Genomic DNA, 25,672 nt, shown 5'->3' on the forward strand with positions numbered 1-25,672 from the left:
GTGTGTGTGTGTGTGTGTGTGTTTGAATTAGTCACTATTAGTCCCAGCTCTTCTTCTGCCAGGTTTCATAGGTTGGTTATAGATGTTCACATCTTACACCTCTGTCACGCATTCTGTATTCTGTTCTTGGTGTTGTGCTCATGGCGAGGGTCGTGCCCTCAACGGAGCCGTGATCGTCTCCACGTCTCACCACTTCCTCTAGCTCACGCAGTCATTGAAAGGCAGCCAATGAGACGGACGTTTGGTGTGTTTCATTTGCAACTCGACCTTTCGGCCCCTCTGATAGCATTACGAAAAGAGCACATCAGAACCTTTATACATCAAAATAAAGCCATGTTTACATCACAGTTTCACGAAATAGCACAATATAGCATTATATGGAGAATATGTTCATTTTGAAAACTGATTATGATTATGAAACCTGTTGACTCCACGTTTAAAAGGGCCCACCACAGACTACATTGCTTCATCTGTGTAGATAATGGCACAGGTATTAACAGACAGGGATCGTGGGTAAATCCATTTCAAGGTTGGTTGCGTTACATAGAATGCTTGTCCTTCAATCAGGCAACTCCAGCGAAGTTCGGGCGTGACTCTGAGGGGCGTTCCCTGAGTGGGCGGGGTCAGTGATGACACTGTGTGCGGTTTGACCTGTGAGAAACCATCTTACTTCTGAAGGGCTGATGGAAGTCATTTCAGAATGTGGCGAGCAGCGTGGAAGTGTGTTAAAAGCTTTTCAAATCAGCTATGTAATTCTCCAGACATGGTCAAAGAGGTTTAGTCAGTAACAGTAGTTTGATAGCTATTCTCTTACTCTCTCTCTCTCTCTCTCTCTCTCTCTCTCGCTCACATATACACACACACACACACACACACACACGGAGTGAGAAGGAGAGAGGGCGCAGGTCATTGTAATGTATTATGGTCCTTTGTTTTGGACCGCAGGCAGTAAAACACATTATAACATTCACAAGAAAAAGTCATCTGAAAGAGAAGCGTTTCAGGAGAGGGGGAGATACAGGGGAGGGAGGGGGAGAGAGTGAGGGAATGGGAGAGGAAGAGAAATAGAGAGAAAGGTATGTGAGGAAAGAGAAGAGAGGGGGAGCGAGAGAGGGAGGGTGGGAGAGGGAGAGGAAGAGGGACAGAAAGAAGAGGAAGAGGGAGAGAGAGAGATGGGAGAGAGAAGAGAGATAGAGGGAGGAGAGAGAGAGGCAGAGAGAGAGAGTGAAAGAGAGAGAGAGAGAGCTATAACAGGAATGTGGTTTTGAGAGACAACCATGGACAGGATAAAGTTATATTTTCACTTAAAGACACCTGGGAACTGTGTAGCTATTATTCCACACAACCTACACACACACACACACACACACACACACATACACACACACACACACACCACACACACACACACTACACACACCACACACACACAGACACACACACACACACACACACTCACACATACACCACACAGCACACACACACACACACATACACACACACACACAACACACACACACATACACAACACACACACACACACACACACCACACACACACACACATCACAACACACACACACACACACAGACACACACACACACACACAGACACACACATACACAACCACACACACACACAGACACACACATACACAACACACCCACACACACACATACACAACACACACGTACACAACACACAGACACACACATACACAACACACACACAGACACACACATACACAACACACACACACAGACACACACATACACACACACATACACAACACACACACGACACACACACACAGACACACACATACACAACACACACACACAGACACACACATACACAACATACACACACACACACACACATACACAACACACACACCACACACACACATACACAACTCACACACAGACACACACATACACAACACACACACACACACATACACAACACTCACACACACACACATCATACACAGCACACACACGTACACTCAATTTAAGTACACTTTCTCTCTCTCTCTCTCTCTCTCACACGACACACACACACATACACACACACACACAGACTCACAAACATATACACACTAAATTGAAGTGCACACTCACAAAACATATATGTTCACTCAATTAAAGTGCTCACACACATACCTACATACATATGCATATAGTGCATTAAAAGTACACACTCTCTCACACACATACACACATACACAGATACACACACTGACATATACATATACCTACACTCCATTAAAGTACCTTCTCTCTCTCTCTCTAACACACACACATACCTACACTCCATTAAATGCAAACACACACACACACACACACACAAACACACACACACACACACACACACACACACACACACACACATATATATACCTACATTCATTAAAGTGTCTTTTTAGACGGGTAATGAACAGTATGATTTACTGTCAGAGAGACAGAGACGATCCGGGGACACTGAGAAAAACTAAATTAATCCCCATCAATTACACCTTCGAACACACACACACACACACACACACACACACACACACACACAGGCTGCTGTGTAATAACTGAAGACATGGTGTACAAGGAGCAGACGAATGCTTGGGAGTAATTTATCTTAATTCAGCCAATCAGGATGAGCCCTGGCCCACACTAGGTGTGCATGAGTGTGCAGAAATCATCACGGTGGTATTAGAATTCATCAACCAAACCCCCAGATGCCTTTATTCACTTGGTTAGTCCGTTCATTAGTTGGTTACCCACTTAAACAGCGGAATGCTCCTCGATGCCGTGTTATTGCGTCCTTTTGATTTCAGTCTCGCTGTATTAAATATTCATCACCGCTTTCCTAGTGTCTGTATCTCATCGATTTTCCTTCCTGAACCTGATTGCCCAGAAGCATCTGCCCTGAGCTTATTGGTGGGTGGGGGGGGGGGGGGGGGGGGGGGGGGCGCTCAAATGGGTGTGGCTTCAGGCAGCAGAGTTCCGCCTCCAGATTCTCCAGGTTCGGACACCCCAGGCCACTTGAGAAAGGCTTTGCAATCAGTTGACAAGAAGCATCGGGCACTTAAAGTGAACAAAAAACACACGGGCTGGTCCGGGCGGCACCGCAGCCCCTCGGGACCACGGGCCGACACCTGTGATGCACCGACACGAGCTCCAAACGAGGGAACGTGCTTCCCGTGAAGAGCAGCTCCATTCCGGGCTTACGCAGAACCCCTCCATCCTTCCTGGCAGTAGCCGGGTGGCATCGGCCACCGAAAAGCCATCAGCAGGATAGAGGGAGAGGGAGAGAGAGAGAGAGAGAGAGAGCCCCTCTCAATAGCACAGTGCTAAGCTCAATTACAACCACCCTGACCGTTGGAATTAAGTATCCCCTGAAGAAAGATCTATACACGACTGATGACACCCACCACCTCCATCCCTCAACACAGGGCAGCAGTAGGCATTAATCTATCCTGCTGCCATGACTAATCTCCACATATAACCCATCGCAGACTTTGATTCGGAGACCAGACTGCCCCGATCTATACTTTGTCCTTAATGGGACTTTATAAGCACTCCAAAGCTGTAGATATTGCCAGTGACAAATAAAAGCTTTTTGGGTTTTGAATGTACCATCCAATCGAGAATGAGGGTTAGAAGCAAAATGCAGTCTTCAGTGTGATTTAGCGCATGTCCTCATAAGGTTAGGACCATGTGACTTCATTGTAATAACTTTTATTGCAACGTCATCGGAAACTATGACCATAAAGGACCTTGTTAACGAGTCTCCTGTTCCTACCTTGGTGACATCCCCAATGCGTTTCTACTACCTTTGTTAGAATCCAAAGCCTCTAAAGATCAGCTCGGCTGCAGATACCAGCTCAGCTGCAGAGATCAGATCACCTGTAGGAGGTCAGATCACCTGTAGAGATCAGATGGCCTATAGAGATCAGATCACCTGCTGAGATCAGTTCACCCGTAGAGAACATGCACGCTCCCTTAGACATGTGTCTGTGACATTAACACGCTTTACATGGGGACCTTATTAACCTCTTGGGCAAACACTCTATTAACTGCATGTATTACTGGTGAAAGTAACCCGGACAGAACACGACAGCTGTCGCCCCGACACAAACCTTAAATCTTATTAAGGTGCTTAAAGAAGTAATGTCCTTCTCACTCTGTTATTCACATCACTTTTGTTCTGTTTCTCTCTTCCATGTGCTGCTGTGACCCTGTATTCTGCCTCTGATATCTTCACAGGTGAGTCACTCTCCCTCCCTCCCCTCTCTCTCTTTCTCTCTCTCTTCCTCTCTCTTCTCTCTCTCTCTCTCTCTCTCTCTCTCTCTCTCTCTCCTCTCTCTCTCTCTCCTCTCTCTCTCTCTCTCTCTTTCTCTCTCTCTCCCTCTCTCTCTCTCCCTCCCTCTCTCCCTCTCTCTCTCTCTCTCTCCTCCTTTCTATCAAATTCTCTCCCTCTTTCTCCTTCTCTCTCCCTCTCTCTCTCTTTCTCTCTCCTCTCTCTCTTCTCTCTCTCTCTCTTCTCTCTTCTCTCTCTCTCTCCTCTCTCTCTCTCTCTCTCTCTTCTCTCTCCCTCTCTCTCTCTCTCCTCCTTTCTATCAAATTCTCTCCCCCCTCTTTCTCCTTCTCTCTCCCTCTCTCTCTCTCTCTCTCTCTCTCCCTCTCTCCTTCCCTTTCTCCCCCACCCTCTTTCTCTGTCTGATTGGTTTTATATGATTAAAGTCACATGACATGTGGGTTGGGGAGAGTGTGCATTTGTGAGTTTGTGTGTCCCTCTTTCGGTGTGTGCATGTGGTCGTGTGTGTGTGTGTGTGTGTGTGTGTGTGTGTGTGTGTGTGTGTGTGTGTGTGTGTGTGTGTGTGTGTGTGTGTGTTTGTGTGAGTGTGTTTACCGATGAAGTGAAGGGTGTCCGGATATGGTTGGTCTCATTAATTAGAGACAGTTGAAATGGACCCCCCCCCCCCCCCCCCCTCTCTCTCTCAATTCAAATCCCTAGTGCTTTATTGGCATGACAAATATTCACATTCATATTGGTGAAGCTTTGAAGAACAAATTAATATTTTAAACAAGACATTGATTGCACAACAATAAAACTACATCTGCTACCAGTAACAATAATAACAACAATATTGTAACTACAACAATATCCCTGTTGTTACCAATTACCTCTATTAAGCGATAATGATTAAAAAAACAATAGTTAGTAATAGTAATAATTATAATAGTAATAACAGCAATGATAATAGTAGTAACTCTAGTACTACAATACATTAACATATAATAGCATAATATCATATGAACCAATAATATAGGGAGATATTTAAACTTGGGGAATATGAATGAATTTTGTGCAGTCAGGAAGTGCAGCTCTGTCTTGATCTTACAGTCCTGTCACTGCTGGTCTCTGCTCTATAGACATCAGGGCTGTTTATGCCTCTGTGGCCAGGCAGTGGTCACAGAGTGTGTGTTTGGTCAGGTTTGACCTCAGATAGCTTCTATAGGTAGTCTGCCATGCTGCACTGTCGGTCTAGGGCCAGATAACACTACGCTTTCCTCTGGGATCTTGATTGTGTTTCCCAGTAGGTGAAATAGTTTTGATTGAGTTGTTTTGTAATTTGGGTGATTCTGATTAGGTTTGCTGGTATGTTCTGGTCCTGAGCATCTGTAGAGGTAGTGTGTGTTGGTGCAGAACTGTGTGTCAAGACCAGCTGGGTGAGGGGACTGATTTCTTTGTGTGCGTTAGTGTGTTAGTGCAGTGTTGGTATAGTGTTAGTGCAGTGTTAGTGTGGGTTAGTGTAATGTTAGTGTAGTGTTAGTGCAGTGTGTATGTGTTAGTGCAGTGTTAGTGCAGTGCAGTGTGGGTTAGTGTAGTTTTAGTGTGGTGTTAGAGTAGTGTTAGTGCAGTGTTAGTGTGAGTTAGTGTAGTTTTAGTATGGTGTTAGAGTAGAGTTAGTGTTTGTTAGTGCAGTTTTAGTGTGGTGTTAGAGTATTGTTAGTGTAGTGTTAGTGCAGTGTTAGTGTGAGTTAGTGTAGTTTTAGTATGGTGTTAGAGTAGCGTTAGTGTGTGTTAGTGCAGTTTTAGTGTGGTGTTAGAGTAGTGTTAGTGTAGTGTTAGTGCAGTGTTAGTGTGTGTTAGTGTAGTTTTAGTATGATGTTAGAGTAGTGTTAGTGTGTGTTAGTGCAGTTTTAGTGTGATGTTAGAGTAGTGTTAGAGTAGTGTTAGAGTAGTGTTAGTGTAGTGTTAGTGTGTGTTAGTGTAGTTTTAGTATGATGTTAGAGTAGTGTTAGTGTGTGTTAGTGCTGAACTGTTTTAGGATCAGCTGAGTTAGGGCACTGATTTCTTTTGTAAGCCATACTGATTTTTTTTTTTGCCATATTTTGATTGGGATTTCTACAGATATGTGTTGTTTCATGGCATATAAAGCATTCATGGCACTTTTCCTCTCAGTTCATTCACTCCCAAGTTAAAATGTCCAGAAGAACTCATTTTGATACCTATATAACTGATATTATTGTAATTGTTTGAGCATTCAATATTATTAAAACCTAAAATAAATCCTTGTTTTGAGATCTGGGTCTTTTCTGGAATGTCTGCTCCATGAGGTCCAGAGCCCAGTTCTGGCAGTACCGCTCAAGGTCCAGTTTCTGCTACAGACCCCGTGCAGTAGGGAACAGAATCAGGTCATCTGCATAGAGCAGAAATCGAATCTCAGAGTGAGAGCAGGAGCTGTAGATTCATCTAGTATTGTGCCAATTCATTAATAGGCTATGGATGTTAAAAAGTGTTGGGCTTACACTGCAGCCTTGATTGCCCCCACGTTCCTGAGAGAGGACATTTGTTTATTTATGGACAGTTTTTATTCCATACTTATTTACTGTGTACATTGACTTTACGAGATCATATGTTTTACCCCCCACATCACTTTCTATAATTTTGTAAAATGAACTTTGGTGCCAGATGGAATCAAATGGCTTTTTAAAGTCTATAAAACTCGCAAAAAATGTAGCTTTTATCTTGGACAACATATTTCTCAATTACGGTGTTTCGGGTGTAAATATGATCAGTGGTGTGGTAATTTGGTAGGGATCCAGTTTGGCTTGTACTCGGGACATTGTGCTTAGTAAGGAAGTTCAGAAATCTAGAGTTTAATATGCTGCACGTTAACATCCCCTGATTACTCTCCACACAGAAGCCTCTGTAATTGTTAGGGTGGAATTAATCTCTGGTTTGAAAAATCGGTGTTAGTGGTCTTTGATTCCAGATTTCAGGGAACAAACTTGCACTCCAAAGCAGGTTAAACAGGTTTAGAATAGCCAAATGAACTTTAGAGAGAATTTGAAGTTTCATTCAATACACCATCTGACTCACCTTCTCACTTTGATATTACTTTGTTCATTTTCTCCTTGAGTTCCTGTCCAGTAAATGAGAAGTCTAATGGGTTTTGATTATCTTTAATAGCCAATTCAAACTCCTCTGGTCTTTTGTTTATATGATTTTCTTGAAGATTTTATTCTGCTTTCTGGAAGAGACTTTGGAAATGTGATATCCAAATGTCCCCATTTTGTATCGTTCATGGTCCCTTTTTTTTTAAGCTTGTTTCAATTGTCCCAAAATTGGTTCATTTTGATCGACTCCTCGATTAGTGCCAGTGGCTTGTGACTGTACTGTGTCTGGTCCTGAATGTGCGGGTATACTCCTTTAATGTCTCAGAGAAGGCGTATGTTGGTGTTGTTTGGGCCTGTGTATTGTTGATTTTATTATTTCCTAAGTTCTTTCTATATGAAGTGACTGTCTTAATTAAGCCAGTTTTCTGCTTTTTTAGATTTGAGTTTTGATACACCGTTAATTTTAAATACAGCTGTATTTTCAAATATGATGTTTAGACATTTTACTGGCAGATTAACTCTTTCATTACTGATTAACACACAGTGTCCAGAAAGGTGTCTAAAGTGTTTGGATTTCTGCAGTATGGATTGCTTTCTGGACTCCATCTGTGCTGTTTCTCCTGAAGTTTGCTGGACAGTGTGTACAGTGTTAGTCTCTGCCCTTTAAATGGACACAGTGATTTGATTTGTGATTAGACAGAGGAGTTAGTGGTTTAATGGAGAAGTTAAGAGGTTTAACAGTAAATACACTGAGAGAGAGAAAAGTCTGCTATTACATAATCTGCTGCACTAGCAGGTCTAAACCTCTCTCTCTCTGTATCTGTCTATCTCTCTGCATCTATCACTCTCTCTCTGAAAATCAAAAGAACAGTCTGTTACTGTGTTCTCTGCCCAGAAGCCTGTCCTCCTTTGATTGCAAATGTGCACATGCAGTAACACTCACACAGTAACACACAGGATTATGCCTGGAAGCAACAGCTAGAGAAGGAGGATAAAAGTGTGTGTGAGTGTTATTGATTCCTCGTTTCCCTGAACTTTCATTGACCGCTGTGTGTGGGTGATGGTGCAGGTGAGGGTGTGGGTGAGGGTGGAGGTGAGTCTGGGTGAGGGTGTGGGTGAGGGTGACTCTGGGTGAAGATGTGGGTGAGCGTGAGTCTGGGTGAGTTTGTGGGTGAGGATATGTGTGTGGGTGTGGGTGAGTCTGTGTGAGGATGTGGGTGAGGATATGGGTGTGGGTGAGGGTGAGTCTGGGTGTGTGTATTAAGACCCAATAATGTCCTGCTGCTCCAGTGCAAGAACAGGACACATGGTCAAGCAGCCCTGTCGACGAATGCCAACCCAGAGCCGAGAAGCATGCCCCGCCTCCCAACACCCCGCCCCGCCCCTGAAGCCCCGCCCCCATGGCCATGGCCCATGTCTCTCATTCTGGAGAGCAGGGTGAATGGAGCCGATGAACTCCAATTCTGAGTAGAGTATTCAGAAGAGCTGTGCTGCTTGTGTGTGTGTGTGTGTGTGTGTGTGTGTGTGTGTGTGTGTGTGTGTGTGTGTGTGTGTGTGTGTGTGTGTGTGTGGTTGATTGCAGTGGAGTGGTGTAATCTCTAAGTGTCTCTGAGATGGTCTCGAGGACCTTTATCACTGCCTGACTGCTCTTCACCATGACTCTTTGCATCTTTTCATTCATCCTCTCTCGCTGGCGCTCTCTCTCTCTTTCTGACGATCTCTCCCTTTATCTGACATCCCTTCTTCCCTTGTGAGTGTTTTCAGTCCTTTTTAGACACATTTGACTTCTGTCTTGCTACATTGATGTGGGTTGTGTGTGTGTGTGTGTGTGTGTGTGTGTGTGTGTGTGTGTGTGTGTGTGTGTGTGTGTGTGTGTGTGTGTCTTGTGTGTGTGTTGTTCATGGCCAATTCAAACCCAATCTGAAACCTTGGGACCTATGAAAAACAAACAAGTTGTATAGTTGTGTGTCTAAGACTGACAGGGTTCAATCCCTGCACCAACACTCCCCATGACTCCTCCCCCCTCTCTCTGCATGTGTGTGTGTGTGTGTGTGTGTGTGTGTGTGTGTGTGTGTGTGTGTGTGTGTGTGTGTGTGTGTGGAGCAGACTACCCTCTCTTTGTCTTTCTTCTTATCTCTCTGTTACGTCCTTAGAAGGTTAGAGGAAGTGTACACCAGGCCCGACTTGTTATTGTTTACATTGGGTGTTGTTTATTGTTTATGCCAGGCTTTGTGGTAACACACACACACACACACACACACACACACACACACACTGTGGTCACCCCAAAATGCTGCCGACTAATCGGCAGCATTCTACAGAACATGGCAGGCAGTAATACACCAAAGAGCCTCAAATAAATACATAACCTCTGAAAATCGACATTTAAAGGTCTCTGCTGTCGGCTCAGGAAATGAAGCAAGTAGAATATGGAACAGGGGCCTCTAAGTGAAGCGTCCACTTAAGTATCAAAACCTCCCGTTAGTGTGTACACAGCACCACCAAGCCAACAGCTCTGTGTGTATGCATATGAGTGAGTTTAAGACAGAGTCAACTCTGTTGTGTGTGTGTGTGTGTGTGTGTGTGTGTGTGTGTGTGTGTGTGTTTGTAGAGAGGTGTTAGTGATCTACCTGGGAAATGGACTTTAATTAACAAGATGGACCAATCAATAAGTGTGTACCGAGATAGGTGTGGAAGAGTATTGTGGGCAACAGAGGGTGGACAGGGGGACAGAGGGACAGGGAGACAGGGGGACAGAGAGAGACGGGGACAGGGAGAGACGGGGATGGAGGAGACTATTTTCTTCTTTGTTTAAATAATTCCAGTAGTTCCATAATGGTATAATGGTGGTTCAGTTCAGATTTAGTTTAATCTTCTAAGAACTTGGTCAGAGATTGGGTCAGGCTGGGGTCAGACTGGAATTGGACTGGAATCAGATTGGGATTAAACTGGGGCTGGACTGGGATTAGACTGGGAGCAGACTGGGGTTTAAAGCCTGGCCCAGAATTAGGCCCTGTTCTTCTCAAACAGAACAGAAAATGGCACAGATGCCAGATCTGATACTGGAGATAAATCCAAACACACAAATTCAGTTTTTCAACCATGAATACGAAACAGATCAAATTAAATGAATTCAAACCCATGACCAGCAAGTCAAGATTCGTCCAATGAGAATGGGACATGTTCAGCTCTTAAAAGGTGAGAGAAGTTGTATCAAAAACAGCCCAGCTAAAAAGGGCTGACAAAAACTAGCTCATGAGAGCTGGGTGGAGGCGGGGTCAACTCAAAAGAAGGTGGAGCAACATGTCTCCACCAGTTATAGCTTTTGAATGATGTATTACGGGAGACATATCCTGTATTGGGAGTGAGTGGGGGTTTTTGCTCTTAGTTAATAACTGCTGTATGTAATCCTCCCTGTGAACAGTCTCCTTGCTTTGGAACAGATGGGGTCTTAATGGGTTTTTGTATGCTGTCCTCAGCTCCTGTTGCATTAGAGACTCCTTGACAAACAAAGTAAAACCTCCAGCAAATCCTTCCTGAGAGCCTCACAACACACCCCATCGTGCTGCCTTCTCTACTACATTTTCCGCATTCCCTGTTGTGTAGCCGAAAGTCCCGCTCGCCAAGAATCACAAATTCACAAATCGCTGCATTGTTTGCACTTTTGTCAAGACTTTGCTGAGCTGCATTGCTTATATGTGGCCTCAGTAGACAATTCTATCCACACTTAAACGGCAACTTTCTATAAACAACTAGTGAATTTGCAAAAGGTTCTTGGCAGTCCGTCCCTGGAGCCTGCGTACTGTGAACAAGCTTTCTTGTTTCATTGTGTATTTGTGTTCTCCCTGAAGGGAATGAGCATGGCTGAGCCACACGTCCTTTGCAGGGAGAACTTCTAAAACGCACATCTGATCTACTCTACCTGCTTCTGAGCAGGTCTGATCTTGTAGGCAAATCTTGTTTGGTCCCAAGGCTTGCGTCGGTTTCGAATAACGGAAAATACACAATCATGTCAAAATAAAAGTCCACCTAAATCAGTAATCCAAAGGACAAAGGCCAGGAGGCTGTATGAGAAATTAACTCATGTGATGAAAGATCTCTTGATCACATGTCCAAGCAGGAGAACTCGTATTAGATATACAGTATTGTGCCTCTCCCAAATGTGAATGCAGACTGATCTGATGGGGTGGTGTTGTTATGCCCTTCATCAGAACAGGTAAACAACATCTCTGGTTTTGTTGTCTACCTTTATGTGAATGAGGGTGTCAGAATGGCAGTATAGCATAACTGAAGTGAACCAGGCCAATCTCTTTCACGTCTCTGGTAAGACCACAGACGCGCATACACTCACAAGCCGTTTAAAGGAAAAGAGCCATTTTAGATGTAAATGATCTATTAAATTAAACAGTCAGTTCAATTCTCTCCCTATCTCATTCGCTCTCTCTCTCTCTCTCTCTCTCTCTCTCTCTCATCCTGCTCACGCTGTGCCTATTTCAGCAAGTGTAATGTTATACCACACTGAATCCAGCCAAGCACTAAGTCGTTTAAAAGATACTGTGGATAATGTAGAATAATTCTCCCTGCTCCACGATTACGGAGGCACCTATGCATGACAAAGTGTTTGTGTGTGTGTGTGTGTGTGTGTGTGTGTGTGTGTGTGTGTGTGTGTGTGTGTGTGTGTGTGTACACATGTGTGGTGTGTGTGTGTGTGTGTGTGTGTGTGTGCATGTGCATGTTGTTAGGGACTCAGGGTACAATTACACTGCAACTGTTTCTACAACCTTGCCAACAAGATGCTGAGAGGCGCCTGGTATATTCGTTCTGAGCCACGATCGAACAATGAAACTAAAGTTCTCTGAATTACTCCATGCTGCATTTAGCTGTGTGTGTCATAACAGAGTGGGGTGAACAGAGTGGGGTGAACAGGGTGGGGTGAACAAAGTGGAGTGAACTGAGTGGAGTGAACAGAGTGGGGTGAACAAACTGGAGTGAACAGAGTGGGGTGAACAGAATGGGGTGAACAGAGTGGGGTGAACAGAATGGGGAGAACAGGCTGGAGTGAACAGGCTGGAGTGAACAGAGTGGAGTGAACAGAGTGGGATGAACAGAGTGTGATGAACAGAGTCCGAGCACAGGGTTGATCAGGACTGCTTGGTCCTCCACAGCTGATCATAGTTTTCTGTGTGCCTGGTGTAGTGAACAGGTATTGAAGTGTTCATGGTTTTCTGTATGCCTAGTGTAGTGTGCAAGGTACAGCATAAACCACTGTATCATTTGGAATATTATGAATACGTTAGTATATATTGTGGTAACGAATTGGGCTACTGAATAGGGTAATGTAAAGTGATTTTACAGTGCATTTTAGAAATGTATACATTTGGGTACTGAATATGGTGATTATAGGGATAATCGTGAAAATACTAATGTACAGAGTGTGGAGAGAGTATAGGTATGTGTTGAGTATTGTGTAGTATAAGGACAGAGTACAGGTATAGATATAGGTTGACGTGTAATATATGGATAGAGTATAGGTATAGGTTGAGTAAAGTGTAATATATGGTTAGAATGTGGGTTTAGGTTGAGTATAATGTAGTATATGGTTAGAATGTGGGTTTAGGTTGAGTATAGTGTACTATATTGTTAGAGCATGAGTATAGGTTGAGAATAGAGTAATATATAGCTAGAGTGTGGGTATAGGTCGAGAAATGTGTAATACATGGTTAGAGTGTGGGTATAGGTTGAGTAACGTGTAATACATGGTTAGAGTGTGGGTATAGGTTCAGTAACGTGTAATACATGGTTAGAATGTGGGTATAGGTTGAATAACGTGTAGTACAGGGTTAGAGTGTGGGTATAGGTTGAGTAATGTGTAATACATGGTTAGAGTGTGGGTATAGGTTCAGTAACGTGTAATACATGGTTAGAGTGTGGATATAGGTTCAGTAATGTGTAGTACATGGTTAGAGTGTGGGTATAGGTTGAGTAACGTGTAATACATGGTTAGAGTGTGGGTATAGGTTCAGTAACGTGTAGTACATGGTTAGAGTGTGGGTATAGGTTGAGTAACGTGTAATACATGGTTAGAATGTGGGTATAGGTTGAGTAACGTGTAGTACAGGGTTAGAGTGTGGGTATAGGTTCAGTAACGTGTAGTACATGGTTAGAGTGTGGGTATAGGTTCAGTAACATGTAGTACATGGTTAGAGTGTGGGTATAGGTTCAGTAATGTGTAGTACACAGTTAGAGTGTGGGTATAGGTTCAGTAATGTGTAGTACACAGTTAGAGTGTGGGTATAGGTTCAGTAATGTGTAGTACACAGTTAGAGTGTGGGTATAGGTTCAGTAACGTGTAGTACACAGTTAGAGTGTGGGTATAGGTTCAGTAATGTGTAGTACACAGTTAGAGTGTGGGTATAGGTTCAGTAATGTGTAGTACACAGTTAGAGTGTGGGTATAGGTTCAGTAACGTGTAGTACACAGTTAGAGTGTGGGTATAGGTTCAATAGTGTGTAGTACACAGTTAGAGTGTGGGTATAAGTTCAGTAACGTGTAGTACATGGTTAGAGTGTGGGTATAGGTTCAGTAATGTGTAGTACATGGTTAGAGTGTGGGTATAGGTTCAGTAACGTGTAGTACATGGTTAGAGTGTGGGTATAGGTTCAGTAACTTGTAGTACACAGTTAGAGTGTGGGTATAGGTTCAGTAATGTGTAGTACACAGTTAGAGTGTGGGTATAGGTTCTGTAACGTGTAGTACACGGTTAGAGTGTGGGTATAGGTTCAGTAACGTGTAGTACATGGTTAGAGTGTGGGTATAGGTTCAGTAATGTGTAGTACACAGTTAGAGTGTGGGTATAGGTTCAGTAACGTGTAGTACATGGTTAGAGTGTGGGTATAGGTTCAGTAATGTGTAGTACATGGTTAGAGTGTGGGTATAGGTTCAGTAACGTGTAGTACATGGTTAGAGTGTGGGTATAGGTTCAGTAACGTGTAGTACATGGTTAGAGTGTGGGTATAGGTTCAGTAACGTGTAGTACATGGTTAGAGTGTGGGTATAGGTTCAGTAACGTGTAGTACATGGTTAGAGTGTGGGTATAGGTTCAGTAATGTGTAGTACATGGTTAGAGTGTGGGTATAGGTTCAGTAACGTGTAGTACATGGTTAGAGTGTGGGTATAGGTTCAGTAACGTGTAGTACATGGTTAGAGTGTGGGTATAGGTTCAGTAACGTGTAGTACATGGTTAGAGTGTGGGTATAGGTTCAGTAATGTGTAGTACATGGTTAGAGTGTAGGTATAGGTTCAGTAACGTGTAGTACATGGTTAGAGTGTGGGTATAGGTTCAGTAATGTGTAGTACATGGTTAGAGTGTGGGTATAGGTTCAGTAACGTGTAGTACATGGTTAGAGTGTGGGTATAGGTTCAGTAACGTGTAGTACATGGTTAGAGTGTGGGTATAGGTTCAGTAATGTGTAGTACATGGTTAGAGTGTGGGTATAGGTTCAGTAACGTGTAGTACATGGTTAGAGTGTGGGTATAGGTTCAGTAACGTGTAGTACATGGTTAGAGTGTGGGTATAGGTTCAGTAACGTGTAGTACATGGTTAGAGTGTGGGTATAGGTTCAGTAACGTGTAGTACATGGTTAGAGTGTGGGTATAGGTTCAGTAACGTGTAGTACATGGTTAGAGTGTGGGTATAGGTTCAGTAACGTGTAGTACATGGTTAGAGTGTGGGTATAGGTTCAGTAACGTGTAGTACATGGTTAGAGTGTGGGTATAGGTTCAGTAATGTGTAGTACATGGTTAGAGTGTGGGTATAGGTTCAGTAACGTGTAGTACATGGTTAGAGTGTGGGTATAGGTTCAGTAAATTGTAGTACATGGTTAGAGTGTGGGTATAGGTTCAGTAACGTGTAGTACATGGTTAGCGTGTGGGTATAGGTTCAGTAATGTGTAGTACATGGTTAGAGTGTGGGTATAGGTTCAGTAACGTGTAGTACATGGTTCGAGTGTGGGTATAGGTTCAGTAACGTGTAGTACATGGTTAGAGTGTGGGTATAGGTTCAGTAACGTGTAGTACATGGTTAGAGTGTGGGTATAGGTTCAATAACGTGTAGTACATGGTTAGAGTGTGGGTATGGGTTCAGTTCCCCGTCTTCATCTACCGCCCTTGCAAATGACTCAATTTGTCTCTCAAAGAGAGCGACACTGTTCCTGACTGCTGAGTACACACATACCCACACATGCTCACACACTCACACACACACACACACACTCACACACACATGCCCACACATGCTCACACACACACTCAGATGCTAAAAGAGCAGACACAGGGGAACACGGTTTGAATGAGAAACAGCACGCTGAAGTGGAACACAGAGGTGGAACATGGTTTTGCTTGCATTCACGCACGCGCACACACACACACACACACACACACACACACACACACACACACACACACACATCTTCCTAATAGCTAAAGTAGAGCTAAAGGACCACTATGCTCTGTCCCCACTGATCGAGAAGGCTCAGATTAAATGCCTCTCCACAGGCCAAGAGGGGAGAGAAGGGATAGTCACGAAGAAGGACTACAGAGAGAAATGGAGAGGGCAAGAGAGGAGGAGAGAAGGGAGAGAAATGGATAGAGGGAAAGAGAGGAGGAGAGGAGGGAGAGAGCAGAGTCCCCCCCCCCCCCCCCCCCCCCCTTAAGCAGCAGCTCCGACAGGCTTCGGCTGGCTGTGACTGATGGATGCGGAGTCCAGAGAGCACCGCTGTTATTCAGACAACACTGCTGATTCACAGCTGATACAGAAGCTAAGCAGTCACAAAATACTCTTCATTTGTACTTCAGAGAGACAAAACAAACACACACATGCACACACACACACACACACACACGCATGCACACACACACACACACATGCGCGCGCGCACACACACACACACACACACACACACACACACACTTCCTTAATGTAGGTATAACACACACACAAAGTTATAGACACGTGCAGACACACACACAAACACACACACACACACAAACACACACACACACGCACATACACTATTTCTTGATAAATCAGTTGAAGCACAGATCCGGTATTATCATCTCGTGTCAGTTCGTCTCACGTGACCTACTCTCCTTTGTTGTTTGGTACATTTCAATCTGCTGATATTTAACTCCAAAGGTCAGCGCGCTCGTGCAAACAGCGACTGCGGTGACCCGTGGCACGTTTGGCAGAGCTGATTGGACAGAGCTAACGGTCCAGTGGCAAGCAGCGACCCGTTCCGCCTCACCCGCCACTACTCCTGGTGCCCCGCGCACCACCGCTTCTCCAAACAAACACGGACATCCGCGCACCTGCACACACCGCGGGAAGCCCGTCCGGCTCATTAAACCCGCACCTCCAACCTGCACGCCATTCCACCTGGTTGCCATGGCTTTGTTTGCCTGCCATCAATGCATGCTGACGCCTTCCTTTTCTTGAACGTATTGAATTCAACGCACCAGTTTAATAATTACCTCAATTACAGAAATAAATGGCAGTAGGCAAATGTAAGAGTCAGGAATGTTCAAAAGTTGCAAAATATAAGTCTGAGTCAAGTCACGAGTCTTTTGGTTAGAGTCCAAGTCAAGTTTCAAGACAATACCAGGATATATTTAGAGACATGTCATTGAAAATATCTACCCAGGTAGCTCCTTTCCCCCATTATCAGCCACTTGCGCATATTGCGTCTTTTCTGTCTCTTATTGCCAATACCGTTGAGGGAAAAAATGGTAGCTCCTGTCTTAGAATGACATTTAAATTTAACTTCAGCAAAAAATCACATTTCACTTATGAAGTTTGATGTGGTGGTCCAGTGTCTGTCTGTCACCGGGGGGGCGAGTGTGTTGACAAATTAAGTATTATATCGCGAGATCGATTCTTATTGTTGACTTGTAACTTCCGCAATAGCCCAACTCTAAAGTAGCCCAAAAAACCGCACCCCGCGACCCCAGAATTTTTACCCACGGCAGGATTTTCAAACAAGCCCAATTTGGCGTGAAAACTGCGAACCTGGCAACTCTGCATGTTGCGTCCATCGGTTTTGTCCAAGGATTTAAATTCCGTATAACAAAAGGCTCTGTGTATGGAACTCCAGCTGTAGCTATGACAACCTCATGTGTTTACATTTAACGCTTCTCACCGATTTCCCGCTCACAATAAGCGATATTGTGATACGTCACGAGAAAAGAGGTTGCGTCCCAAATCACCGAAAACAAAGTAATAAAGAATAATGGCAAAATAACGGACTGACTCTTATTGTTTGTGGGTTATTTTGGATGCGTCGAGTTAAGAGTCATTAGGGACGAGTGTCAAGTCAAGTCTGAAGTATTTTTCTAGGTGACTTAAGTGCAACTTCGACTCGAGTCGCTCACTCGAGTGCCCATCTCTGGTGGAGTCTCTGTTACCTGAAAGATTGTGGTTCAAAGATATTTTAAACCTTGGCTGATGTATTTTTGATGTACAACTTATGTTTTCATCAAATGTTAATCCTTCCTTCAACAGCTGACACCAATGAAAACTTTTTAGTAAAGACAGTTCTGGTGATTTTGAGCTTGCTTGGGTGGTGTGTTGGTATTGACGTGATTCTGGTTTCGGCGTCTTTCAGGGACTCAGGGACCCACAGTGTTTTTCCTAACAACAGAAATCCATTTGCAGGCTTTTAAAAAGCAGGTCCTGCAGGACCTTTGGAAACACCCCCAAGTATCTGCAGCAGCAGCAACACACGCAAACCTCACATTCTCGCCACACTTCCCTGGAGACGCACGGAGCCCCTGCCCAGGCAGTGTGGCCCCGTTCCTCTCCGGGGGCGGCGAGAACGTTCCCCCGATGGCGGGGGGGAGGACTCCCACTTCCCCTGTGCTGGATTAAATAGGGCAAGCGTGCAGGGACAAGGGTGAGCTTACTGCAGCTGGTAAGCAGGCTTTCCACAAGCAGATTAGATAGCAGCAAAAGCACTGATGCATATCTGTGTGTGTGTGTGTGTGTGTGTGTGTGTGTGTGTGTGTGTGTGTGTGTGTGTGTGTGTGTGTGTGTGTGTGTGTGTGTGTGTGTGTGTGCGTGTGTGTGTGTGTGTGTTTCTGAGAATAGCATAAGCCTGAGCAACTGTTCAGAAGCACAAAAGTGACACTTTTGAAAACAACTTTAGAGTGTTGTATTTATAATGTGATCTATCTATCTATCTATCTATCTATCTATCTATCTATCTATCTATCTATCTATCTATCTATCTCACATTCTGGAATTCTTTTCGAAATGCTCGAACCGCTCGAGTCTATATGGCTCCACTTCCTGCTAGTCTTTACTACTGTCACTTTTTATGCAAATTGTGCCTGCACTGAGCCTCATAGCTAATAAACACAACTGTACCTACATCACCTCATCAAATTCCTGAGGAATTCTGTTGAATTTCCTTGAGCTGACAGCCAGCGTCCAGACTGTAGCAGGCTGCAGTATTAAGGTGTGTTAGCATGACTGAACACCATCCACCATTAGCCTGATGCTTTTCCAGAGATACACTTCGATTAAGTCACCATTTCGGACGTGACGGCCTGCCTCGGCATGGCCAAACTGCTGCTCTCTGCTGCAGCAAGATTCCACCTTGTGAAATCTCGTTATGGCAGTCCGAGTCCTAGGGTCATCGATGCGTGGTCAGTTTCGATGATTGGCTGCACTCGATCTATCTTCAGGGGCAAATTGAATCGCTCCGCGATGATCGTGTGCATGCCACCGTGTTTTAATCTGCGTCATTTTGTTCCCCATTGTGTTTGTATCACGTGTTATTTTCATTTTGTTTTTTACTTGATTGAGAATAAGAGGAGAACGTTCCCTCAGCTTGCACTGAACTTCCTGAGCTGAGCCTCTCAGGTGTGTGTATCCTGCACAGGTTTGCATCGCCCAGGTGACGGTTACCTCGGCGTCAGTCAAACAGCGTGCGCCCCTCGCACTCCCCTGCCCCGTAAGGAATGTGTGACGGAGGTGACTTCGGCTCACGTGACTTCAGATCACGCTGGCGATGGTGAATTAAATTAGCTCAGCGGTCCTGCTCGTCTGCTAAAGACAGAAAGTGTGGTGAGGTGTGAGGGGGTGTGGTGGTCACAGGCATGTGAAACATCTGTGTGTATTTCATCACTGTAGTCCATCTGTAGTCTATCGCTGTAGTCCATCACTGTAGTTCATCTGTAGTCTATCGCTGTAGTCCATCACTGTAGTCCATCTGTAGTCCATCACTGTAGTCCATCTGTAGTCCACCACCATAGTCCATCACTGTAGTCCATCTGTAGTCTATCGCTGTAGTCCATCACTGTAGTCCATCTGTAGTCCACCACCATAGTCCATCACTGTAGTCCATCTGTAGTCTATCGCTGTAGTCCATCACTGTAGTCCATCTGTAGTCCACCACCATAGTCCATCACTGTAGTCCATCTGTAGTCTATCGCTGTAGTCCATCACTGTAGTCCATCTGTAGTCCACCACCATAGTCCATCACTGTAGTCCATCTGTAGTCCACCACCATAGTCCATCTGTAGTCCATCACTGTAGTCCATCACTGTAGTCCATCTGTAGTCTATCGCTGTAGTCCATCACTGTAGTCCATCTGTAGTCCATCACTGTAGTCCATCACTGTAGTCCATCTGTAGTCTATCGCTGTAGTCCATCACTGTAGTCCATCTGTAGTCCACCACCATAGTCCATCACTGTAGTCCATCACTGTAGTCCATCACTGTAGTCCATCACTGTAGTCCATCGGTAGTCCATCACTGTAGTCCATCTGTAGCCCATCACTGTAGTCCATCACTGTAGTCCATCACTGTAGTCCATCACTGTAGTCCATCTGTAGTCCATCACTGTAGTCCATCACTGTAGTCCATCTGTAGTCTATCGCTGTAGTCCATCACTGTAGTCCATCTGTAGTCCACCACCATAGTCCATCACTGTAGTCCATCACTGTAGTCCATCGGTAGTCCATCACTGTAGTCCATCACTGTAGTCCATCACTGTAGTCCATCTGTAGCCCATCACTGTAGTCCATCACTGTAGCCCATCACTGTAGTCCATCACTGTAGTCCATCTGTAGCCCATCGCTGTAGTCTATCACTGTAGCCCATCACTGTAGTCCATCACTGTAGTCCATCACTGTAGCCCATCACTGTAGTCCATCACTGTAGTCCATCACTGTAGTCCATCTGTAGCCCATCACTGTAGTCCATCACTGTAGTCCATCTGTAGTCCATCAATAGTCCTGATGTGTGGACTACAGTAATGGTCTACACACAACTGTTTTGGTTCATGTGACCACCACACCCCCTCACACCTCACCACGCTTCCTGTCTTTAGCAGAGGAGTAGCACCGCTGAGCAAACGTAAAGGAAGAAGAAAAGAAACCTTGTGTGATGATTATTAAATCAGATGTGAATCCCGTGTGATTCTGGAATCCCATCTGCCTGATGCACATACATGGACGGTCGGCGGCAACCTGCGAGATCTTTACAACACCTGTGATCTTCCCAAAACTGGACCACGGGGCAACGGAAGAGCAGCGTTTACACGCAGCGGCCCATTATTACCTCAGCACCACGGACAGCAGGATAATGAATATTCAGCAGCAGCAGGCAGGCGCATTTGAATATTCATGAGTCGTCTGAGAGCAGGAGAGAGGGAGATGATCTGTGAGATCTGTGGGAGGTTCAGCCCAGCCTGCCACAGGTGTCCCCTCTCGCTGGACTTTGAAGTCTCTCTAGATTGTTGTGAAAGTGGACGGGCGGTGTGATCTCGGCCGGTACGCTTGTAACAATCGGACCCCTAGAAACGGGACTTGCCGAGCTGAACCGTGAACTTCGCCTGCTTTGCCTAAGACATTTCAGAAGCTTGTGTTTCTCGCCTCGCCAGTGTGTTTATTCATCGTAACGCACCCCGAGGACATTTGCAGCTGCTGTTGTACCTACAATACAGAAGCATGTTGCACTTGGGGTATCATGATGAAATCCTCTACCATGCTACAGGCGTGTCCAGGACGTGCTCGTCCGTGTCCAGGACACACTTGGACGTATCCAGGACATGAGTGTAGAGGTTGGAGCTTTAACCAGCCACTTCTGCTCAGAGGTCCAGGGCATCATAGCCCAGAACATCTTACCACTGCACAGCCGACAAAAAACCTTCAGAGTGTTTGAGCCATTTGGGATGCCATTTAAAATTATAATTTTTTTACCAGGCTACCTTCATGAATATAACCCTGTAATATACGTGGCTGATATAAATGGGTTTGTTCTGTGCCAGGTCTATAATGTGTGAAGGACATTCTTTTATTCACACTAACAAAGGCAGTTAGTGAGAAATAACAAAGCTTCAACCTTCGCAACTTCACAGTAACAAATACACTTTTCCCAGCTCAAACAGGGTGTGCCTTTGGATTCATAGATGACAGTCTGCATTTACAATGGCTATCCCGGGGTCCCACAGTGATGTGTTTCTGCCTGTATTGTTCTGTTAGACTTACTTTAGCCACTAGCCTGTAATGACGCTATCACTGTCTATCAAAAGTTCTTTTTTACCCCTGTTGAAAATTTGATTTTCGATGTTATTAAGAAACTATACCCGCAACATGCTGTTAGCATAAATAATTTATTTACAAATACTGTGTTGTAATTATATTACGTGTTGTACTAATTGTATGTGTTGTATTACTACTAATATTACTGTAATACAAGTACTCTTAATATTAATAATACTAGGATTAATATTAGCAATTAATATTAATATTAATATTAGTACTAATACTAATGCTATAGGCTCTACTGTCATGCCTGCCGCAGGGTATTAGACCAGCATTTACCGAATTTGTAAGGTGCTTTAAGCTGATGGCTCTCACAGCGGTGCCCCACCCACACCTGCTGATCATGCGTTCACTCTAACTCGCCGATCTGTTACTGCAGCCACAGCACACATTTGAATTATGCACATAGCTGCCAGTCAAGCAAATGACGTTATTTCAGTTAATTTTTTCATTTCGTATGGAGCAGTTTGGTTTCTGTTTCACCAGTGTGGTACAAACGGAGCGTTATGGAAGAGTCCTTTTATTCTAGCGCATTAGTTATTGCTTCCATTGCTGGTTGTACATGCTGCAGCACCATGAATCATGTGGGCGCTGTAGGTGGATCATGAGAAGTGTGAAAGGGGGTCATGATTTGATTGTTTGTTGTTATGCTTTGAGGGTAAACTAACAGAAGAGCACAAAACAGTCTGAATTAATCAAGCATAACAGAAGAAAAACAAAGACAAACAAAAACAAAGTGTCTCTGAGGTAATGGTGGTGGACCCGAAACCTGCATCTCACCCACTGGTGACACGGAGAAGAGGGGGAGGGTTACATTGGCATGACTCCGCCCCTTGCCCCACCCCCCCTGAGTCTTCCACAGCTCTAGGAAACGTCTTCCTCTAATCTAATTACTGTAGTCAGCGACAGCGTCATAGCCTGGTAATTTGATTTATATTGAGTTATACAAGGAACGGATCAGCAGCTTATAAAAAATGTATGACGCCGGTTTGCACAGATGCTGCATATGTCAGGATCCTTTATATTCCTGTAACATCTGGAGACAAGGAGCAAGATTCATCTACAACCAATGACTTCCTCCTCTCCACACACACACACACACACACACACACACACACATACACACATATGTGTGTGTCCAACACTCCAGTTAGGGCATGGGTTGTAGAAGTCCAGGACATATCTCAGACGTGGCTGTGTAGTCTGTGTACGCGTAGGTTTGCAGTACAAACGCAGCATGAGCTCTATATTCATGTGTCTGCTGACGCTGCTCGTCTTCCGGCGAAAGCACAAATGAGCCCCAATTCAAACGTGGCTAACACAGTCAAATAAAAATGTTAAAAGTCATCTAAAAAGTCACTGTTCAAATTAGAATTTTTCCTTTAAAACCTGCCGTTTTGCCACACCCACCAAAGATAGGCCACGCCCACTTGGACGAGCCTGGAGACGCTGGTGTACATTATTGTCCACCTCCGAGCTTTTGCGAGGTGAGTTTCATCTCGTTAGTATTTAGGTGGTGTCTTATACCTGTAACCAGCCGATGGAGAACGACATGAAATTATCAGCGAAAGATTCTTTGCGTACAATTGTGTTGTGTGTGTGTGTGTGTGTGTGTGCGCGTACGTGCGTGTGTGTGTGTGCGCGCGTGTGTGTGTGTTTGTGTGTGTGTGTGTGTGTGCGCGTACGTGCGTGTGTGTGTGTGCGCGCGTGTGTGTGTGTTTGTGTGTGTGTGTGTGTGTGTGTGTGTGCGCACGCGTGTGTGTGTGCGTGCGTGTGTGTGTGCATGCTCCCATTCATTTGACCATTAGAACAAATGGATCCTGGTACATTGTGTACATGTGATTTGTCCATGGGCTAACGGGGGCCGCTCTGCCTCTGTGAGGAGCGTTCGTGTGATATAATGGCTGGTAGTGGAGCGTCTGCTGCTAGTACAACGCTGACCTACTTTTGACCCTTTGTCCCATGTGAGGGAGAAACAGCAAAAAGAATTGGACCTAGAGAAAGCAGAGGGGAGGAGTCCAGTGTGTGTGAAAGAGAGATAGAGAGAGAGAGAGAGAGAGAGAGAGAGAGAGAGAGAGGGTGGGGGGGAGCACTGAATCTCTCATAACGAAGAAATAATTAGATAGAAAGGTGGGTTTTGGTCCGGATTAAGGGGTTCTGTGCTTTCAGTTATGACAAGTGGATGGATGGGTCAGAGTAAATAAAGATGGGCTGTCTATCCTCTCTCTCTTCCTCCTCCGTCTCTCTTTCATCTGTCTATCCTCTCTCTCTTCCTCCTCCGTCACTCTTTCATCTGTTTGTCTTTTCTGCTCTCTCGTGTCTCATCTCTTATTTCACCTCCAGCTTCGTCTTTGCTCTCTGTCCTTTCTGTCTTCACCCTGTTATCAGTTTTAGATTTCTAGATTATCTCTCACATTTAGAACATACTGTATTGCCGTTTATCTATATTGTTGTACACAGAAATACATCATGTCATGTATGTCAATGTGCTGAAAATTAATGGTAATTATAAAAATTTTTGCCCCTTCATACGCCTCACAGCAGTTTGGTCCACTGCATACCTTCACCCCCAACACACACACACACACACATATTTGTGTAGGGTCTGGGCTGCGGTTGTCTCTGGTGGTGTTGGGTGTGTGCCCCCCCTCCCCCCCTTCTCTTTCTCCTCCTTTGTTTTGAAGGCGGTCGTGACCCACAGAGCTGTAACAGAACACCCTTCTTTAGCGGCAAAGAAAACTCTTCAAGGTTTTCTCCATTGGGTTTTCTCCCAATCATCTCTGACACGTCACAAGCTAGTTTCAGACTGCGAAATCATCATCATCACACATACATAAGAGTTGCAGCCTCATAAAAAGGGTAGCAAATATGGTAGCGAACTGGGTTGAACCGGTTTGAACTGGTTTGAACCAGTTTGAACCGGTTCACACTGGGGTGGGAATGGGAGCAGTATGGCATGATAGTACAGGAGAAGAAGCTCATATATGACAGGAAATTTTCAGACTGCTGAATACTGAGGATTTAGTCACCTTAGCACCCAATGAATGATAGTGTTGGATGCTAATGAACACCATTCTCAATGGAGGCAATGGAACCACTTTGGAACCTGTGGAACCATTTTGGAACCTGTGGAACCACTTTGGAACCTGTGGAACCATTTTGGTCAGATTTCTGCCATTATGTCTTTCAGTGAGGAACGCCTGCTTGCACCAACAATGTGTTCCAAATTCCTTTCTAACCAATGATAGGACGCTGCACAGCACTCTCGTGGCCAATCAGTGATGGTATCAATGTGCGGGCTGCTTTATGTCATGTGACCAGGCCACTGCGCCTGCGGTGCTATCCGTGGCCATGCCTGGAAATCCTGGACTTCATGGGTTTTATAGATTCCCTGGATGTCCTGGACTCTGTAGTTCATCAGCTGAATCCACAGCCAAACCTGCTCTGTCCTTCTCAGTCCCACGAGGCCTAAATGGACAAGCCGAGATTAGAGTGCAGAACTGTGTCTCAGTTCACCGTCCTGCAGGATGAGAGGCGCAGCTGTTTCAGGGGTCGTTTGAGTTCACTCTCAGACGGCTTTGTTTCCGAGAGTAGTCATTCCCAAAGCACCGTTTCTCACTAGACCAGCTGCATAAATGAAGGTAAAAAACCCAAGCCTGTTCAAGA

The 25,672-nt window shown here is 44.7% G+C and overlaps 1 protein-coding gene across 2 annotated transcripts in view; it reads left to right on the top strand.

Annotated features, from left to right (window-relative positions):
• The window catches only part of LOC143522701 (exostosin-1), a 179,855-nt gene that overhangs the window by 121,844 nt on the left and 32,339 nt on the right, over nucleotides 1-25,672 (top strand). The window lies entirely within an intron of this gene.

The sequence above is a fragment of the Brachyhypopomus gauderio genome, chromosome 9 (assembly GCF_052324685.1).
Source record: "Brachyhypopomus gauderio isolate BG-103 chromosome 9, BGAUD_0.2, whole genome shotgun sequence".
In the NCBI taxonomy this organism is placed as follows: Eukaryota; Metazoa; Chordata; class Actinopteri; order Gymnotiformes; family Hypopomidae; genus Brachyhypopomus; species Brachyhypopomus gauderio.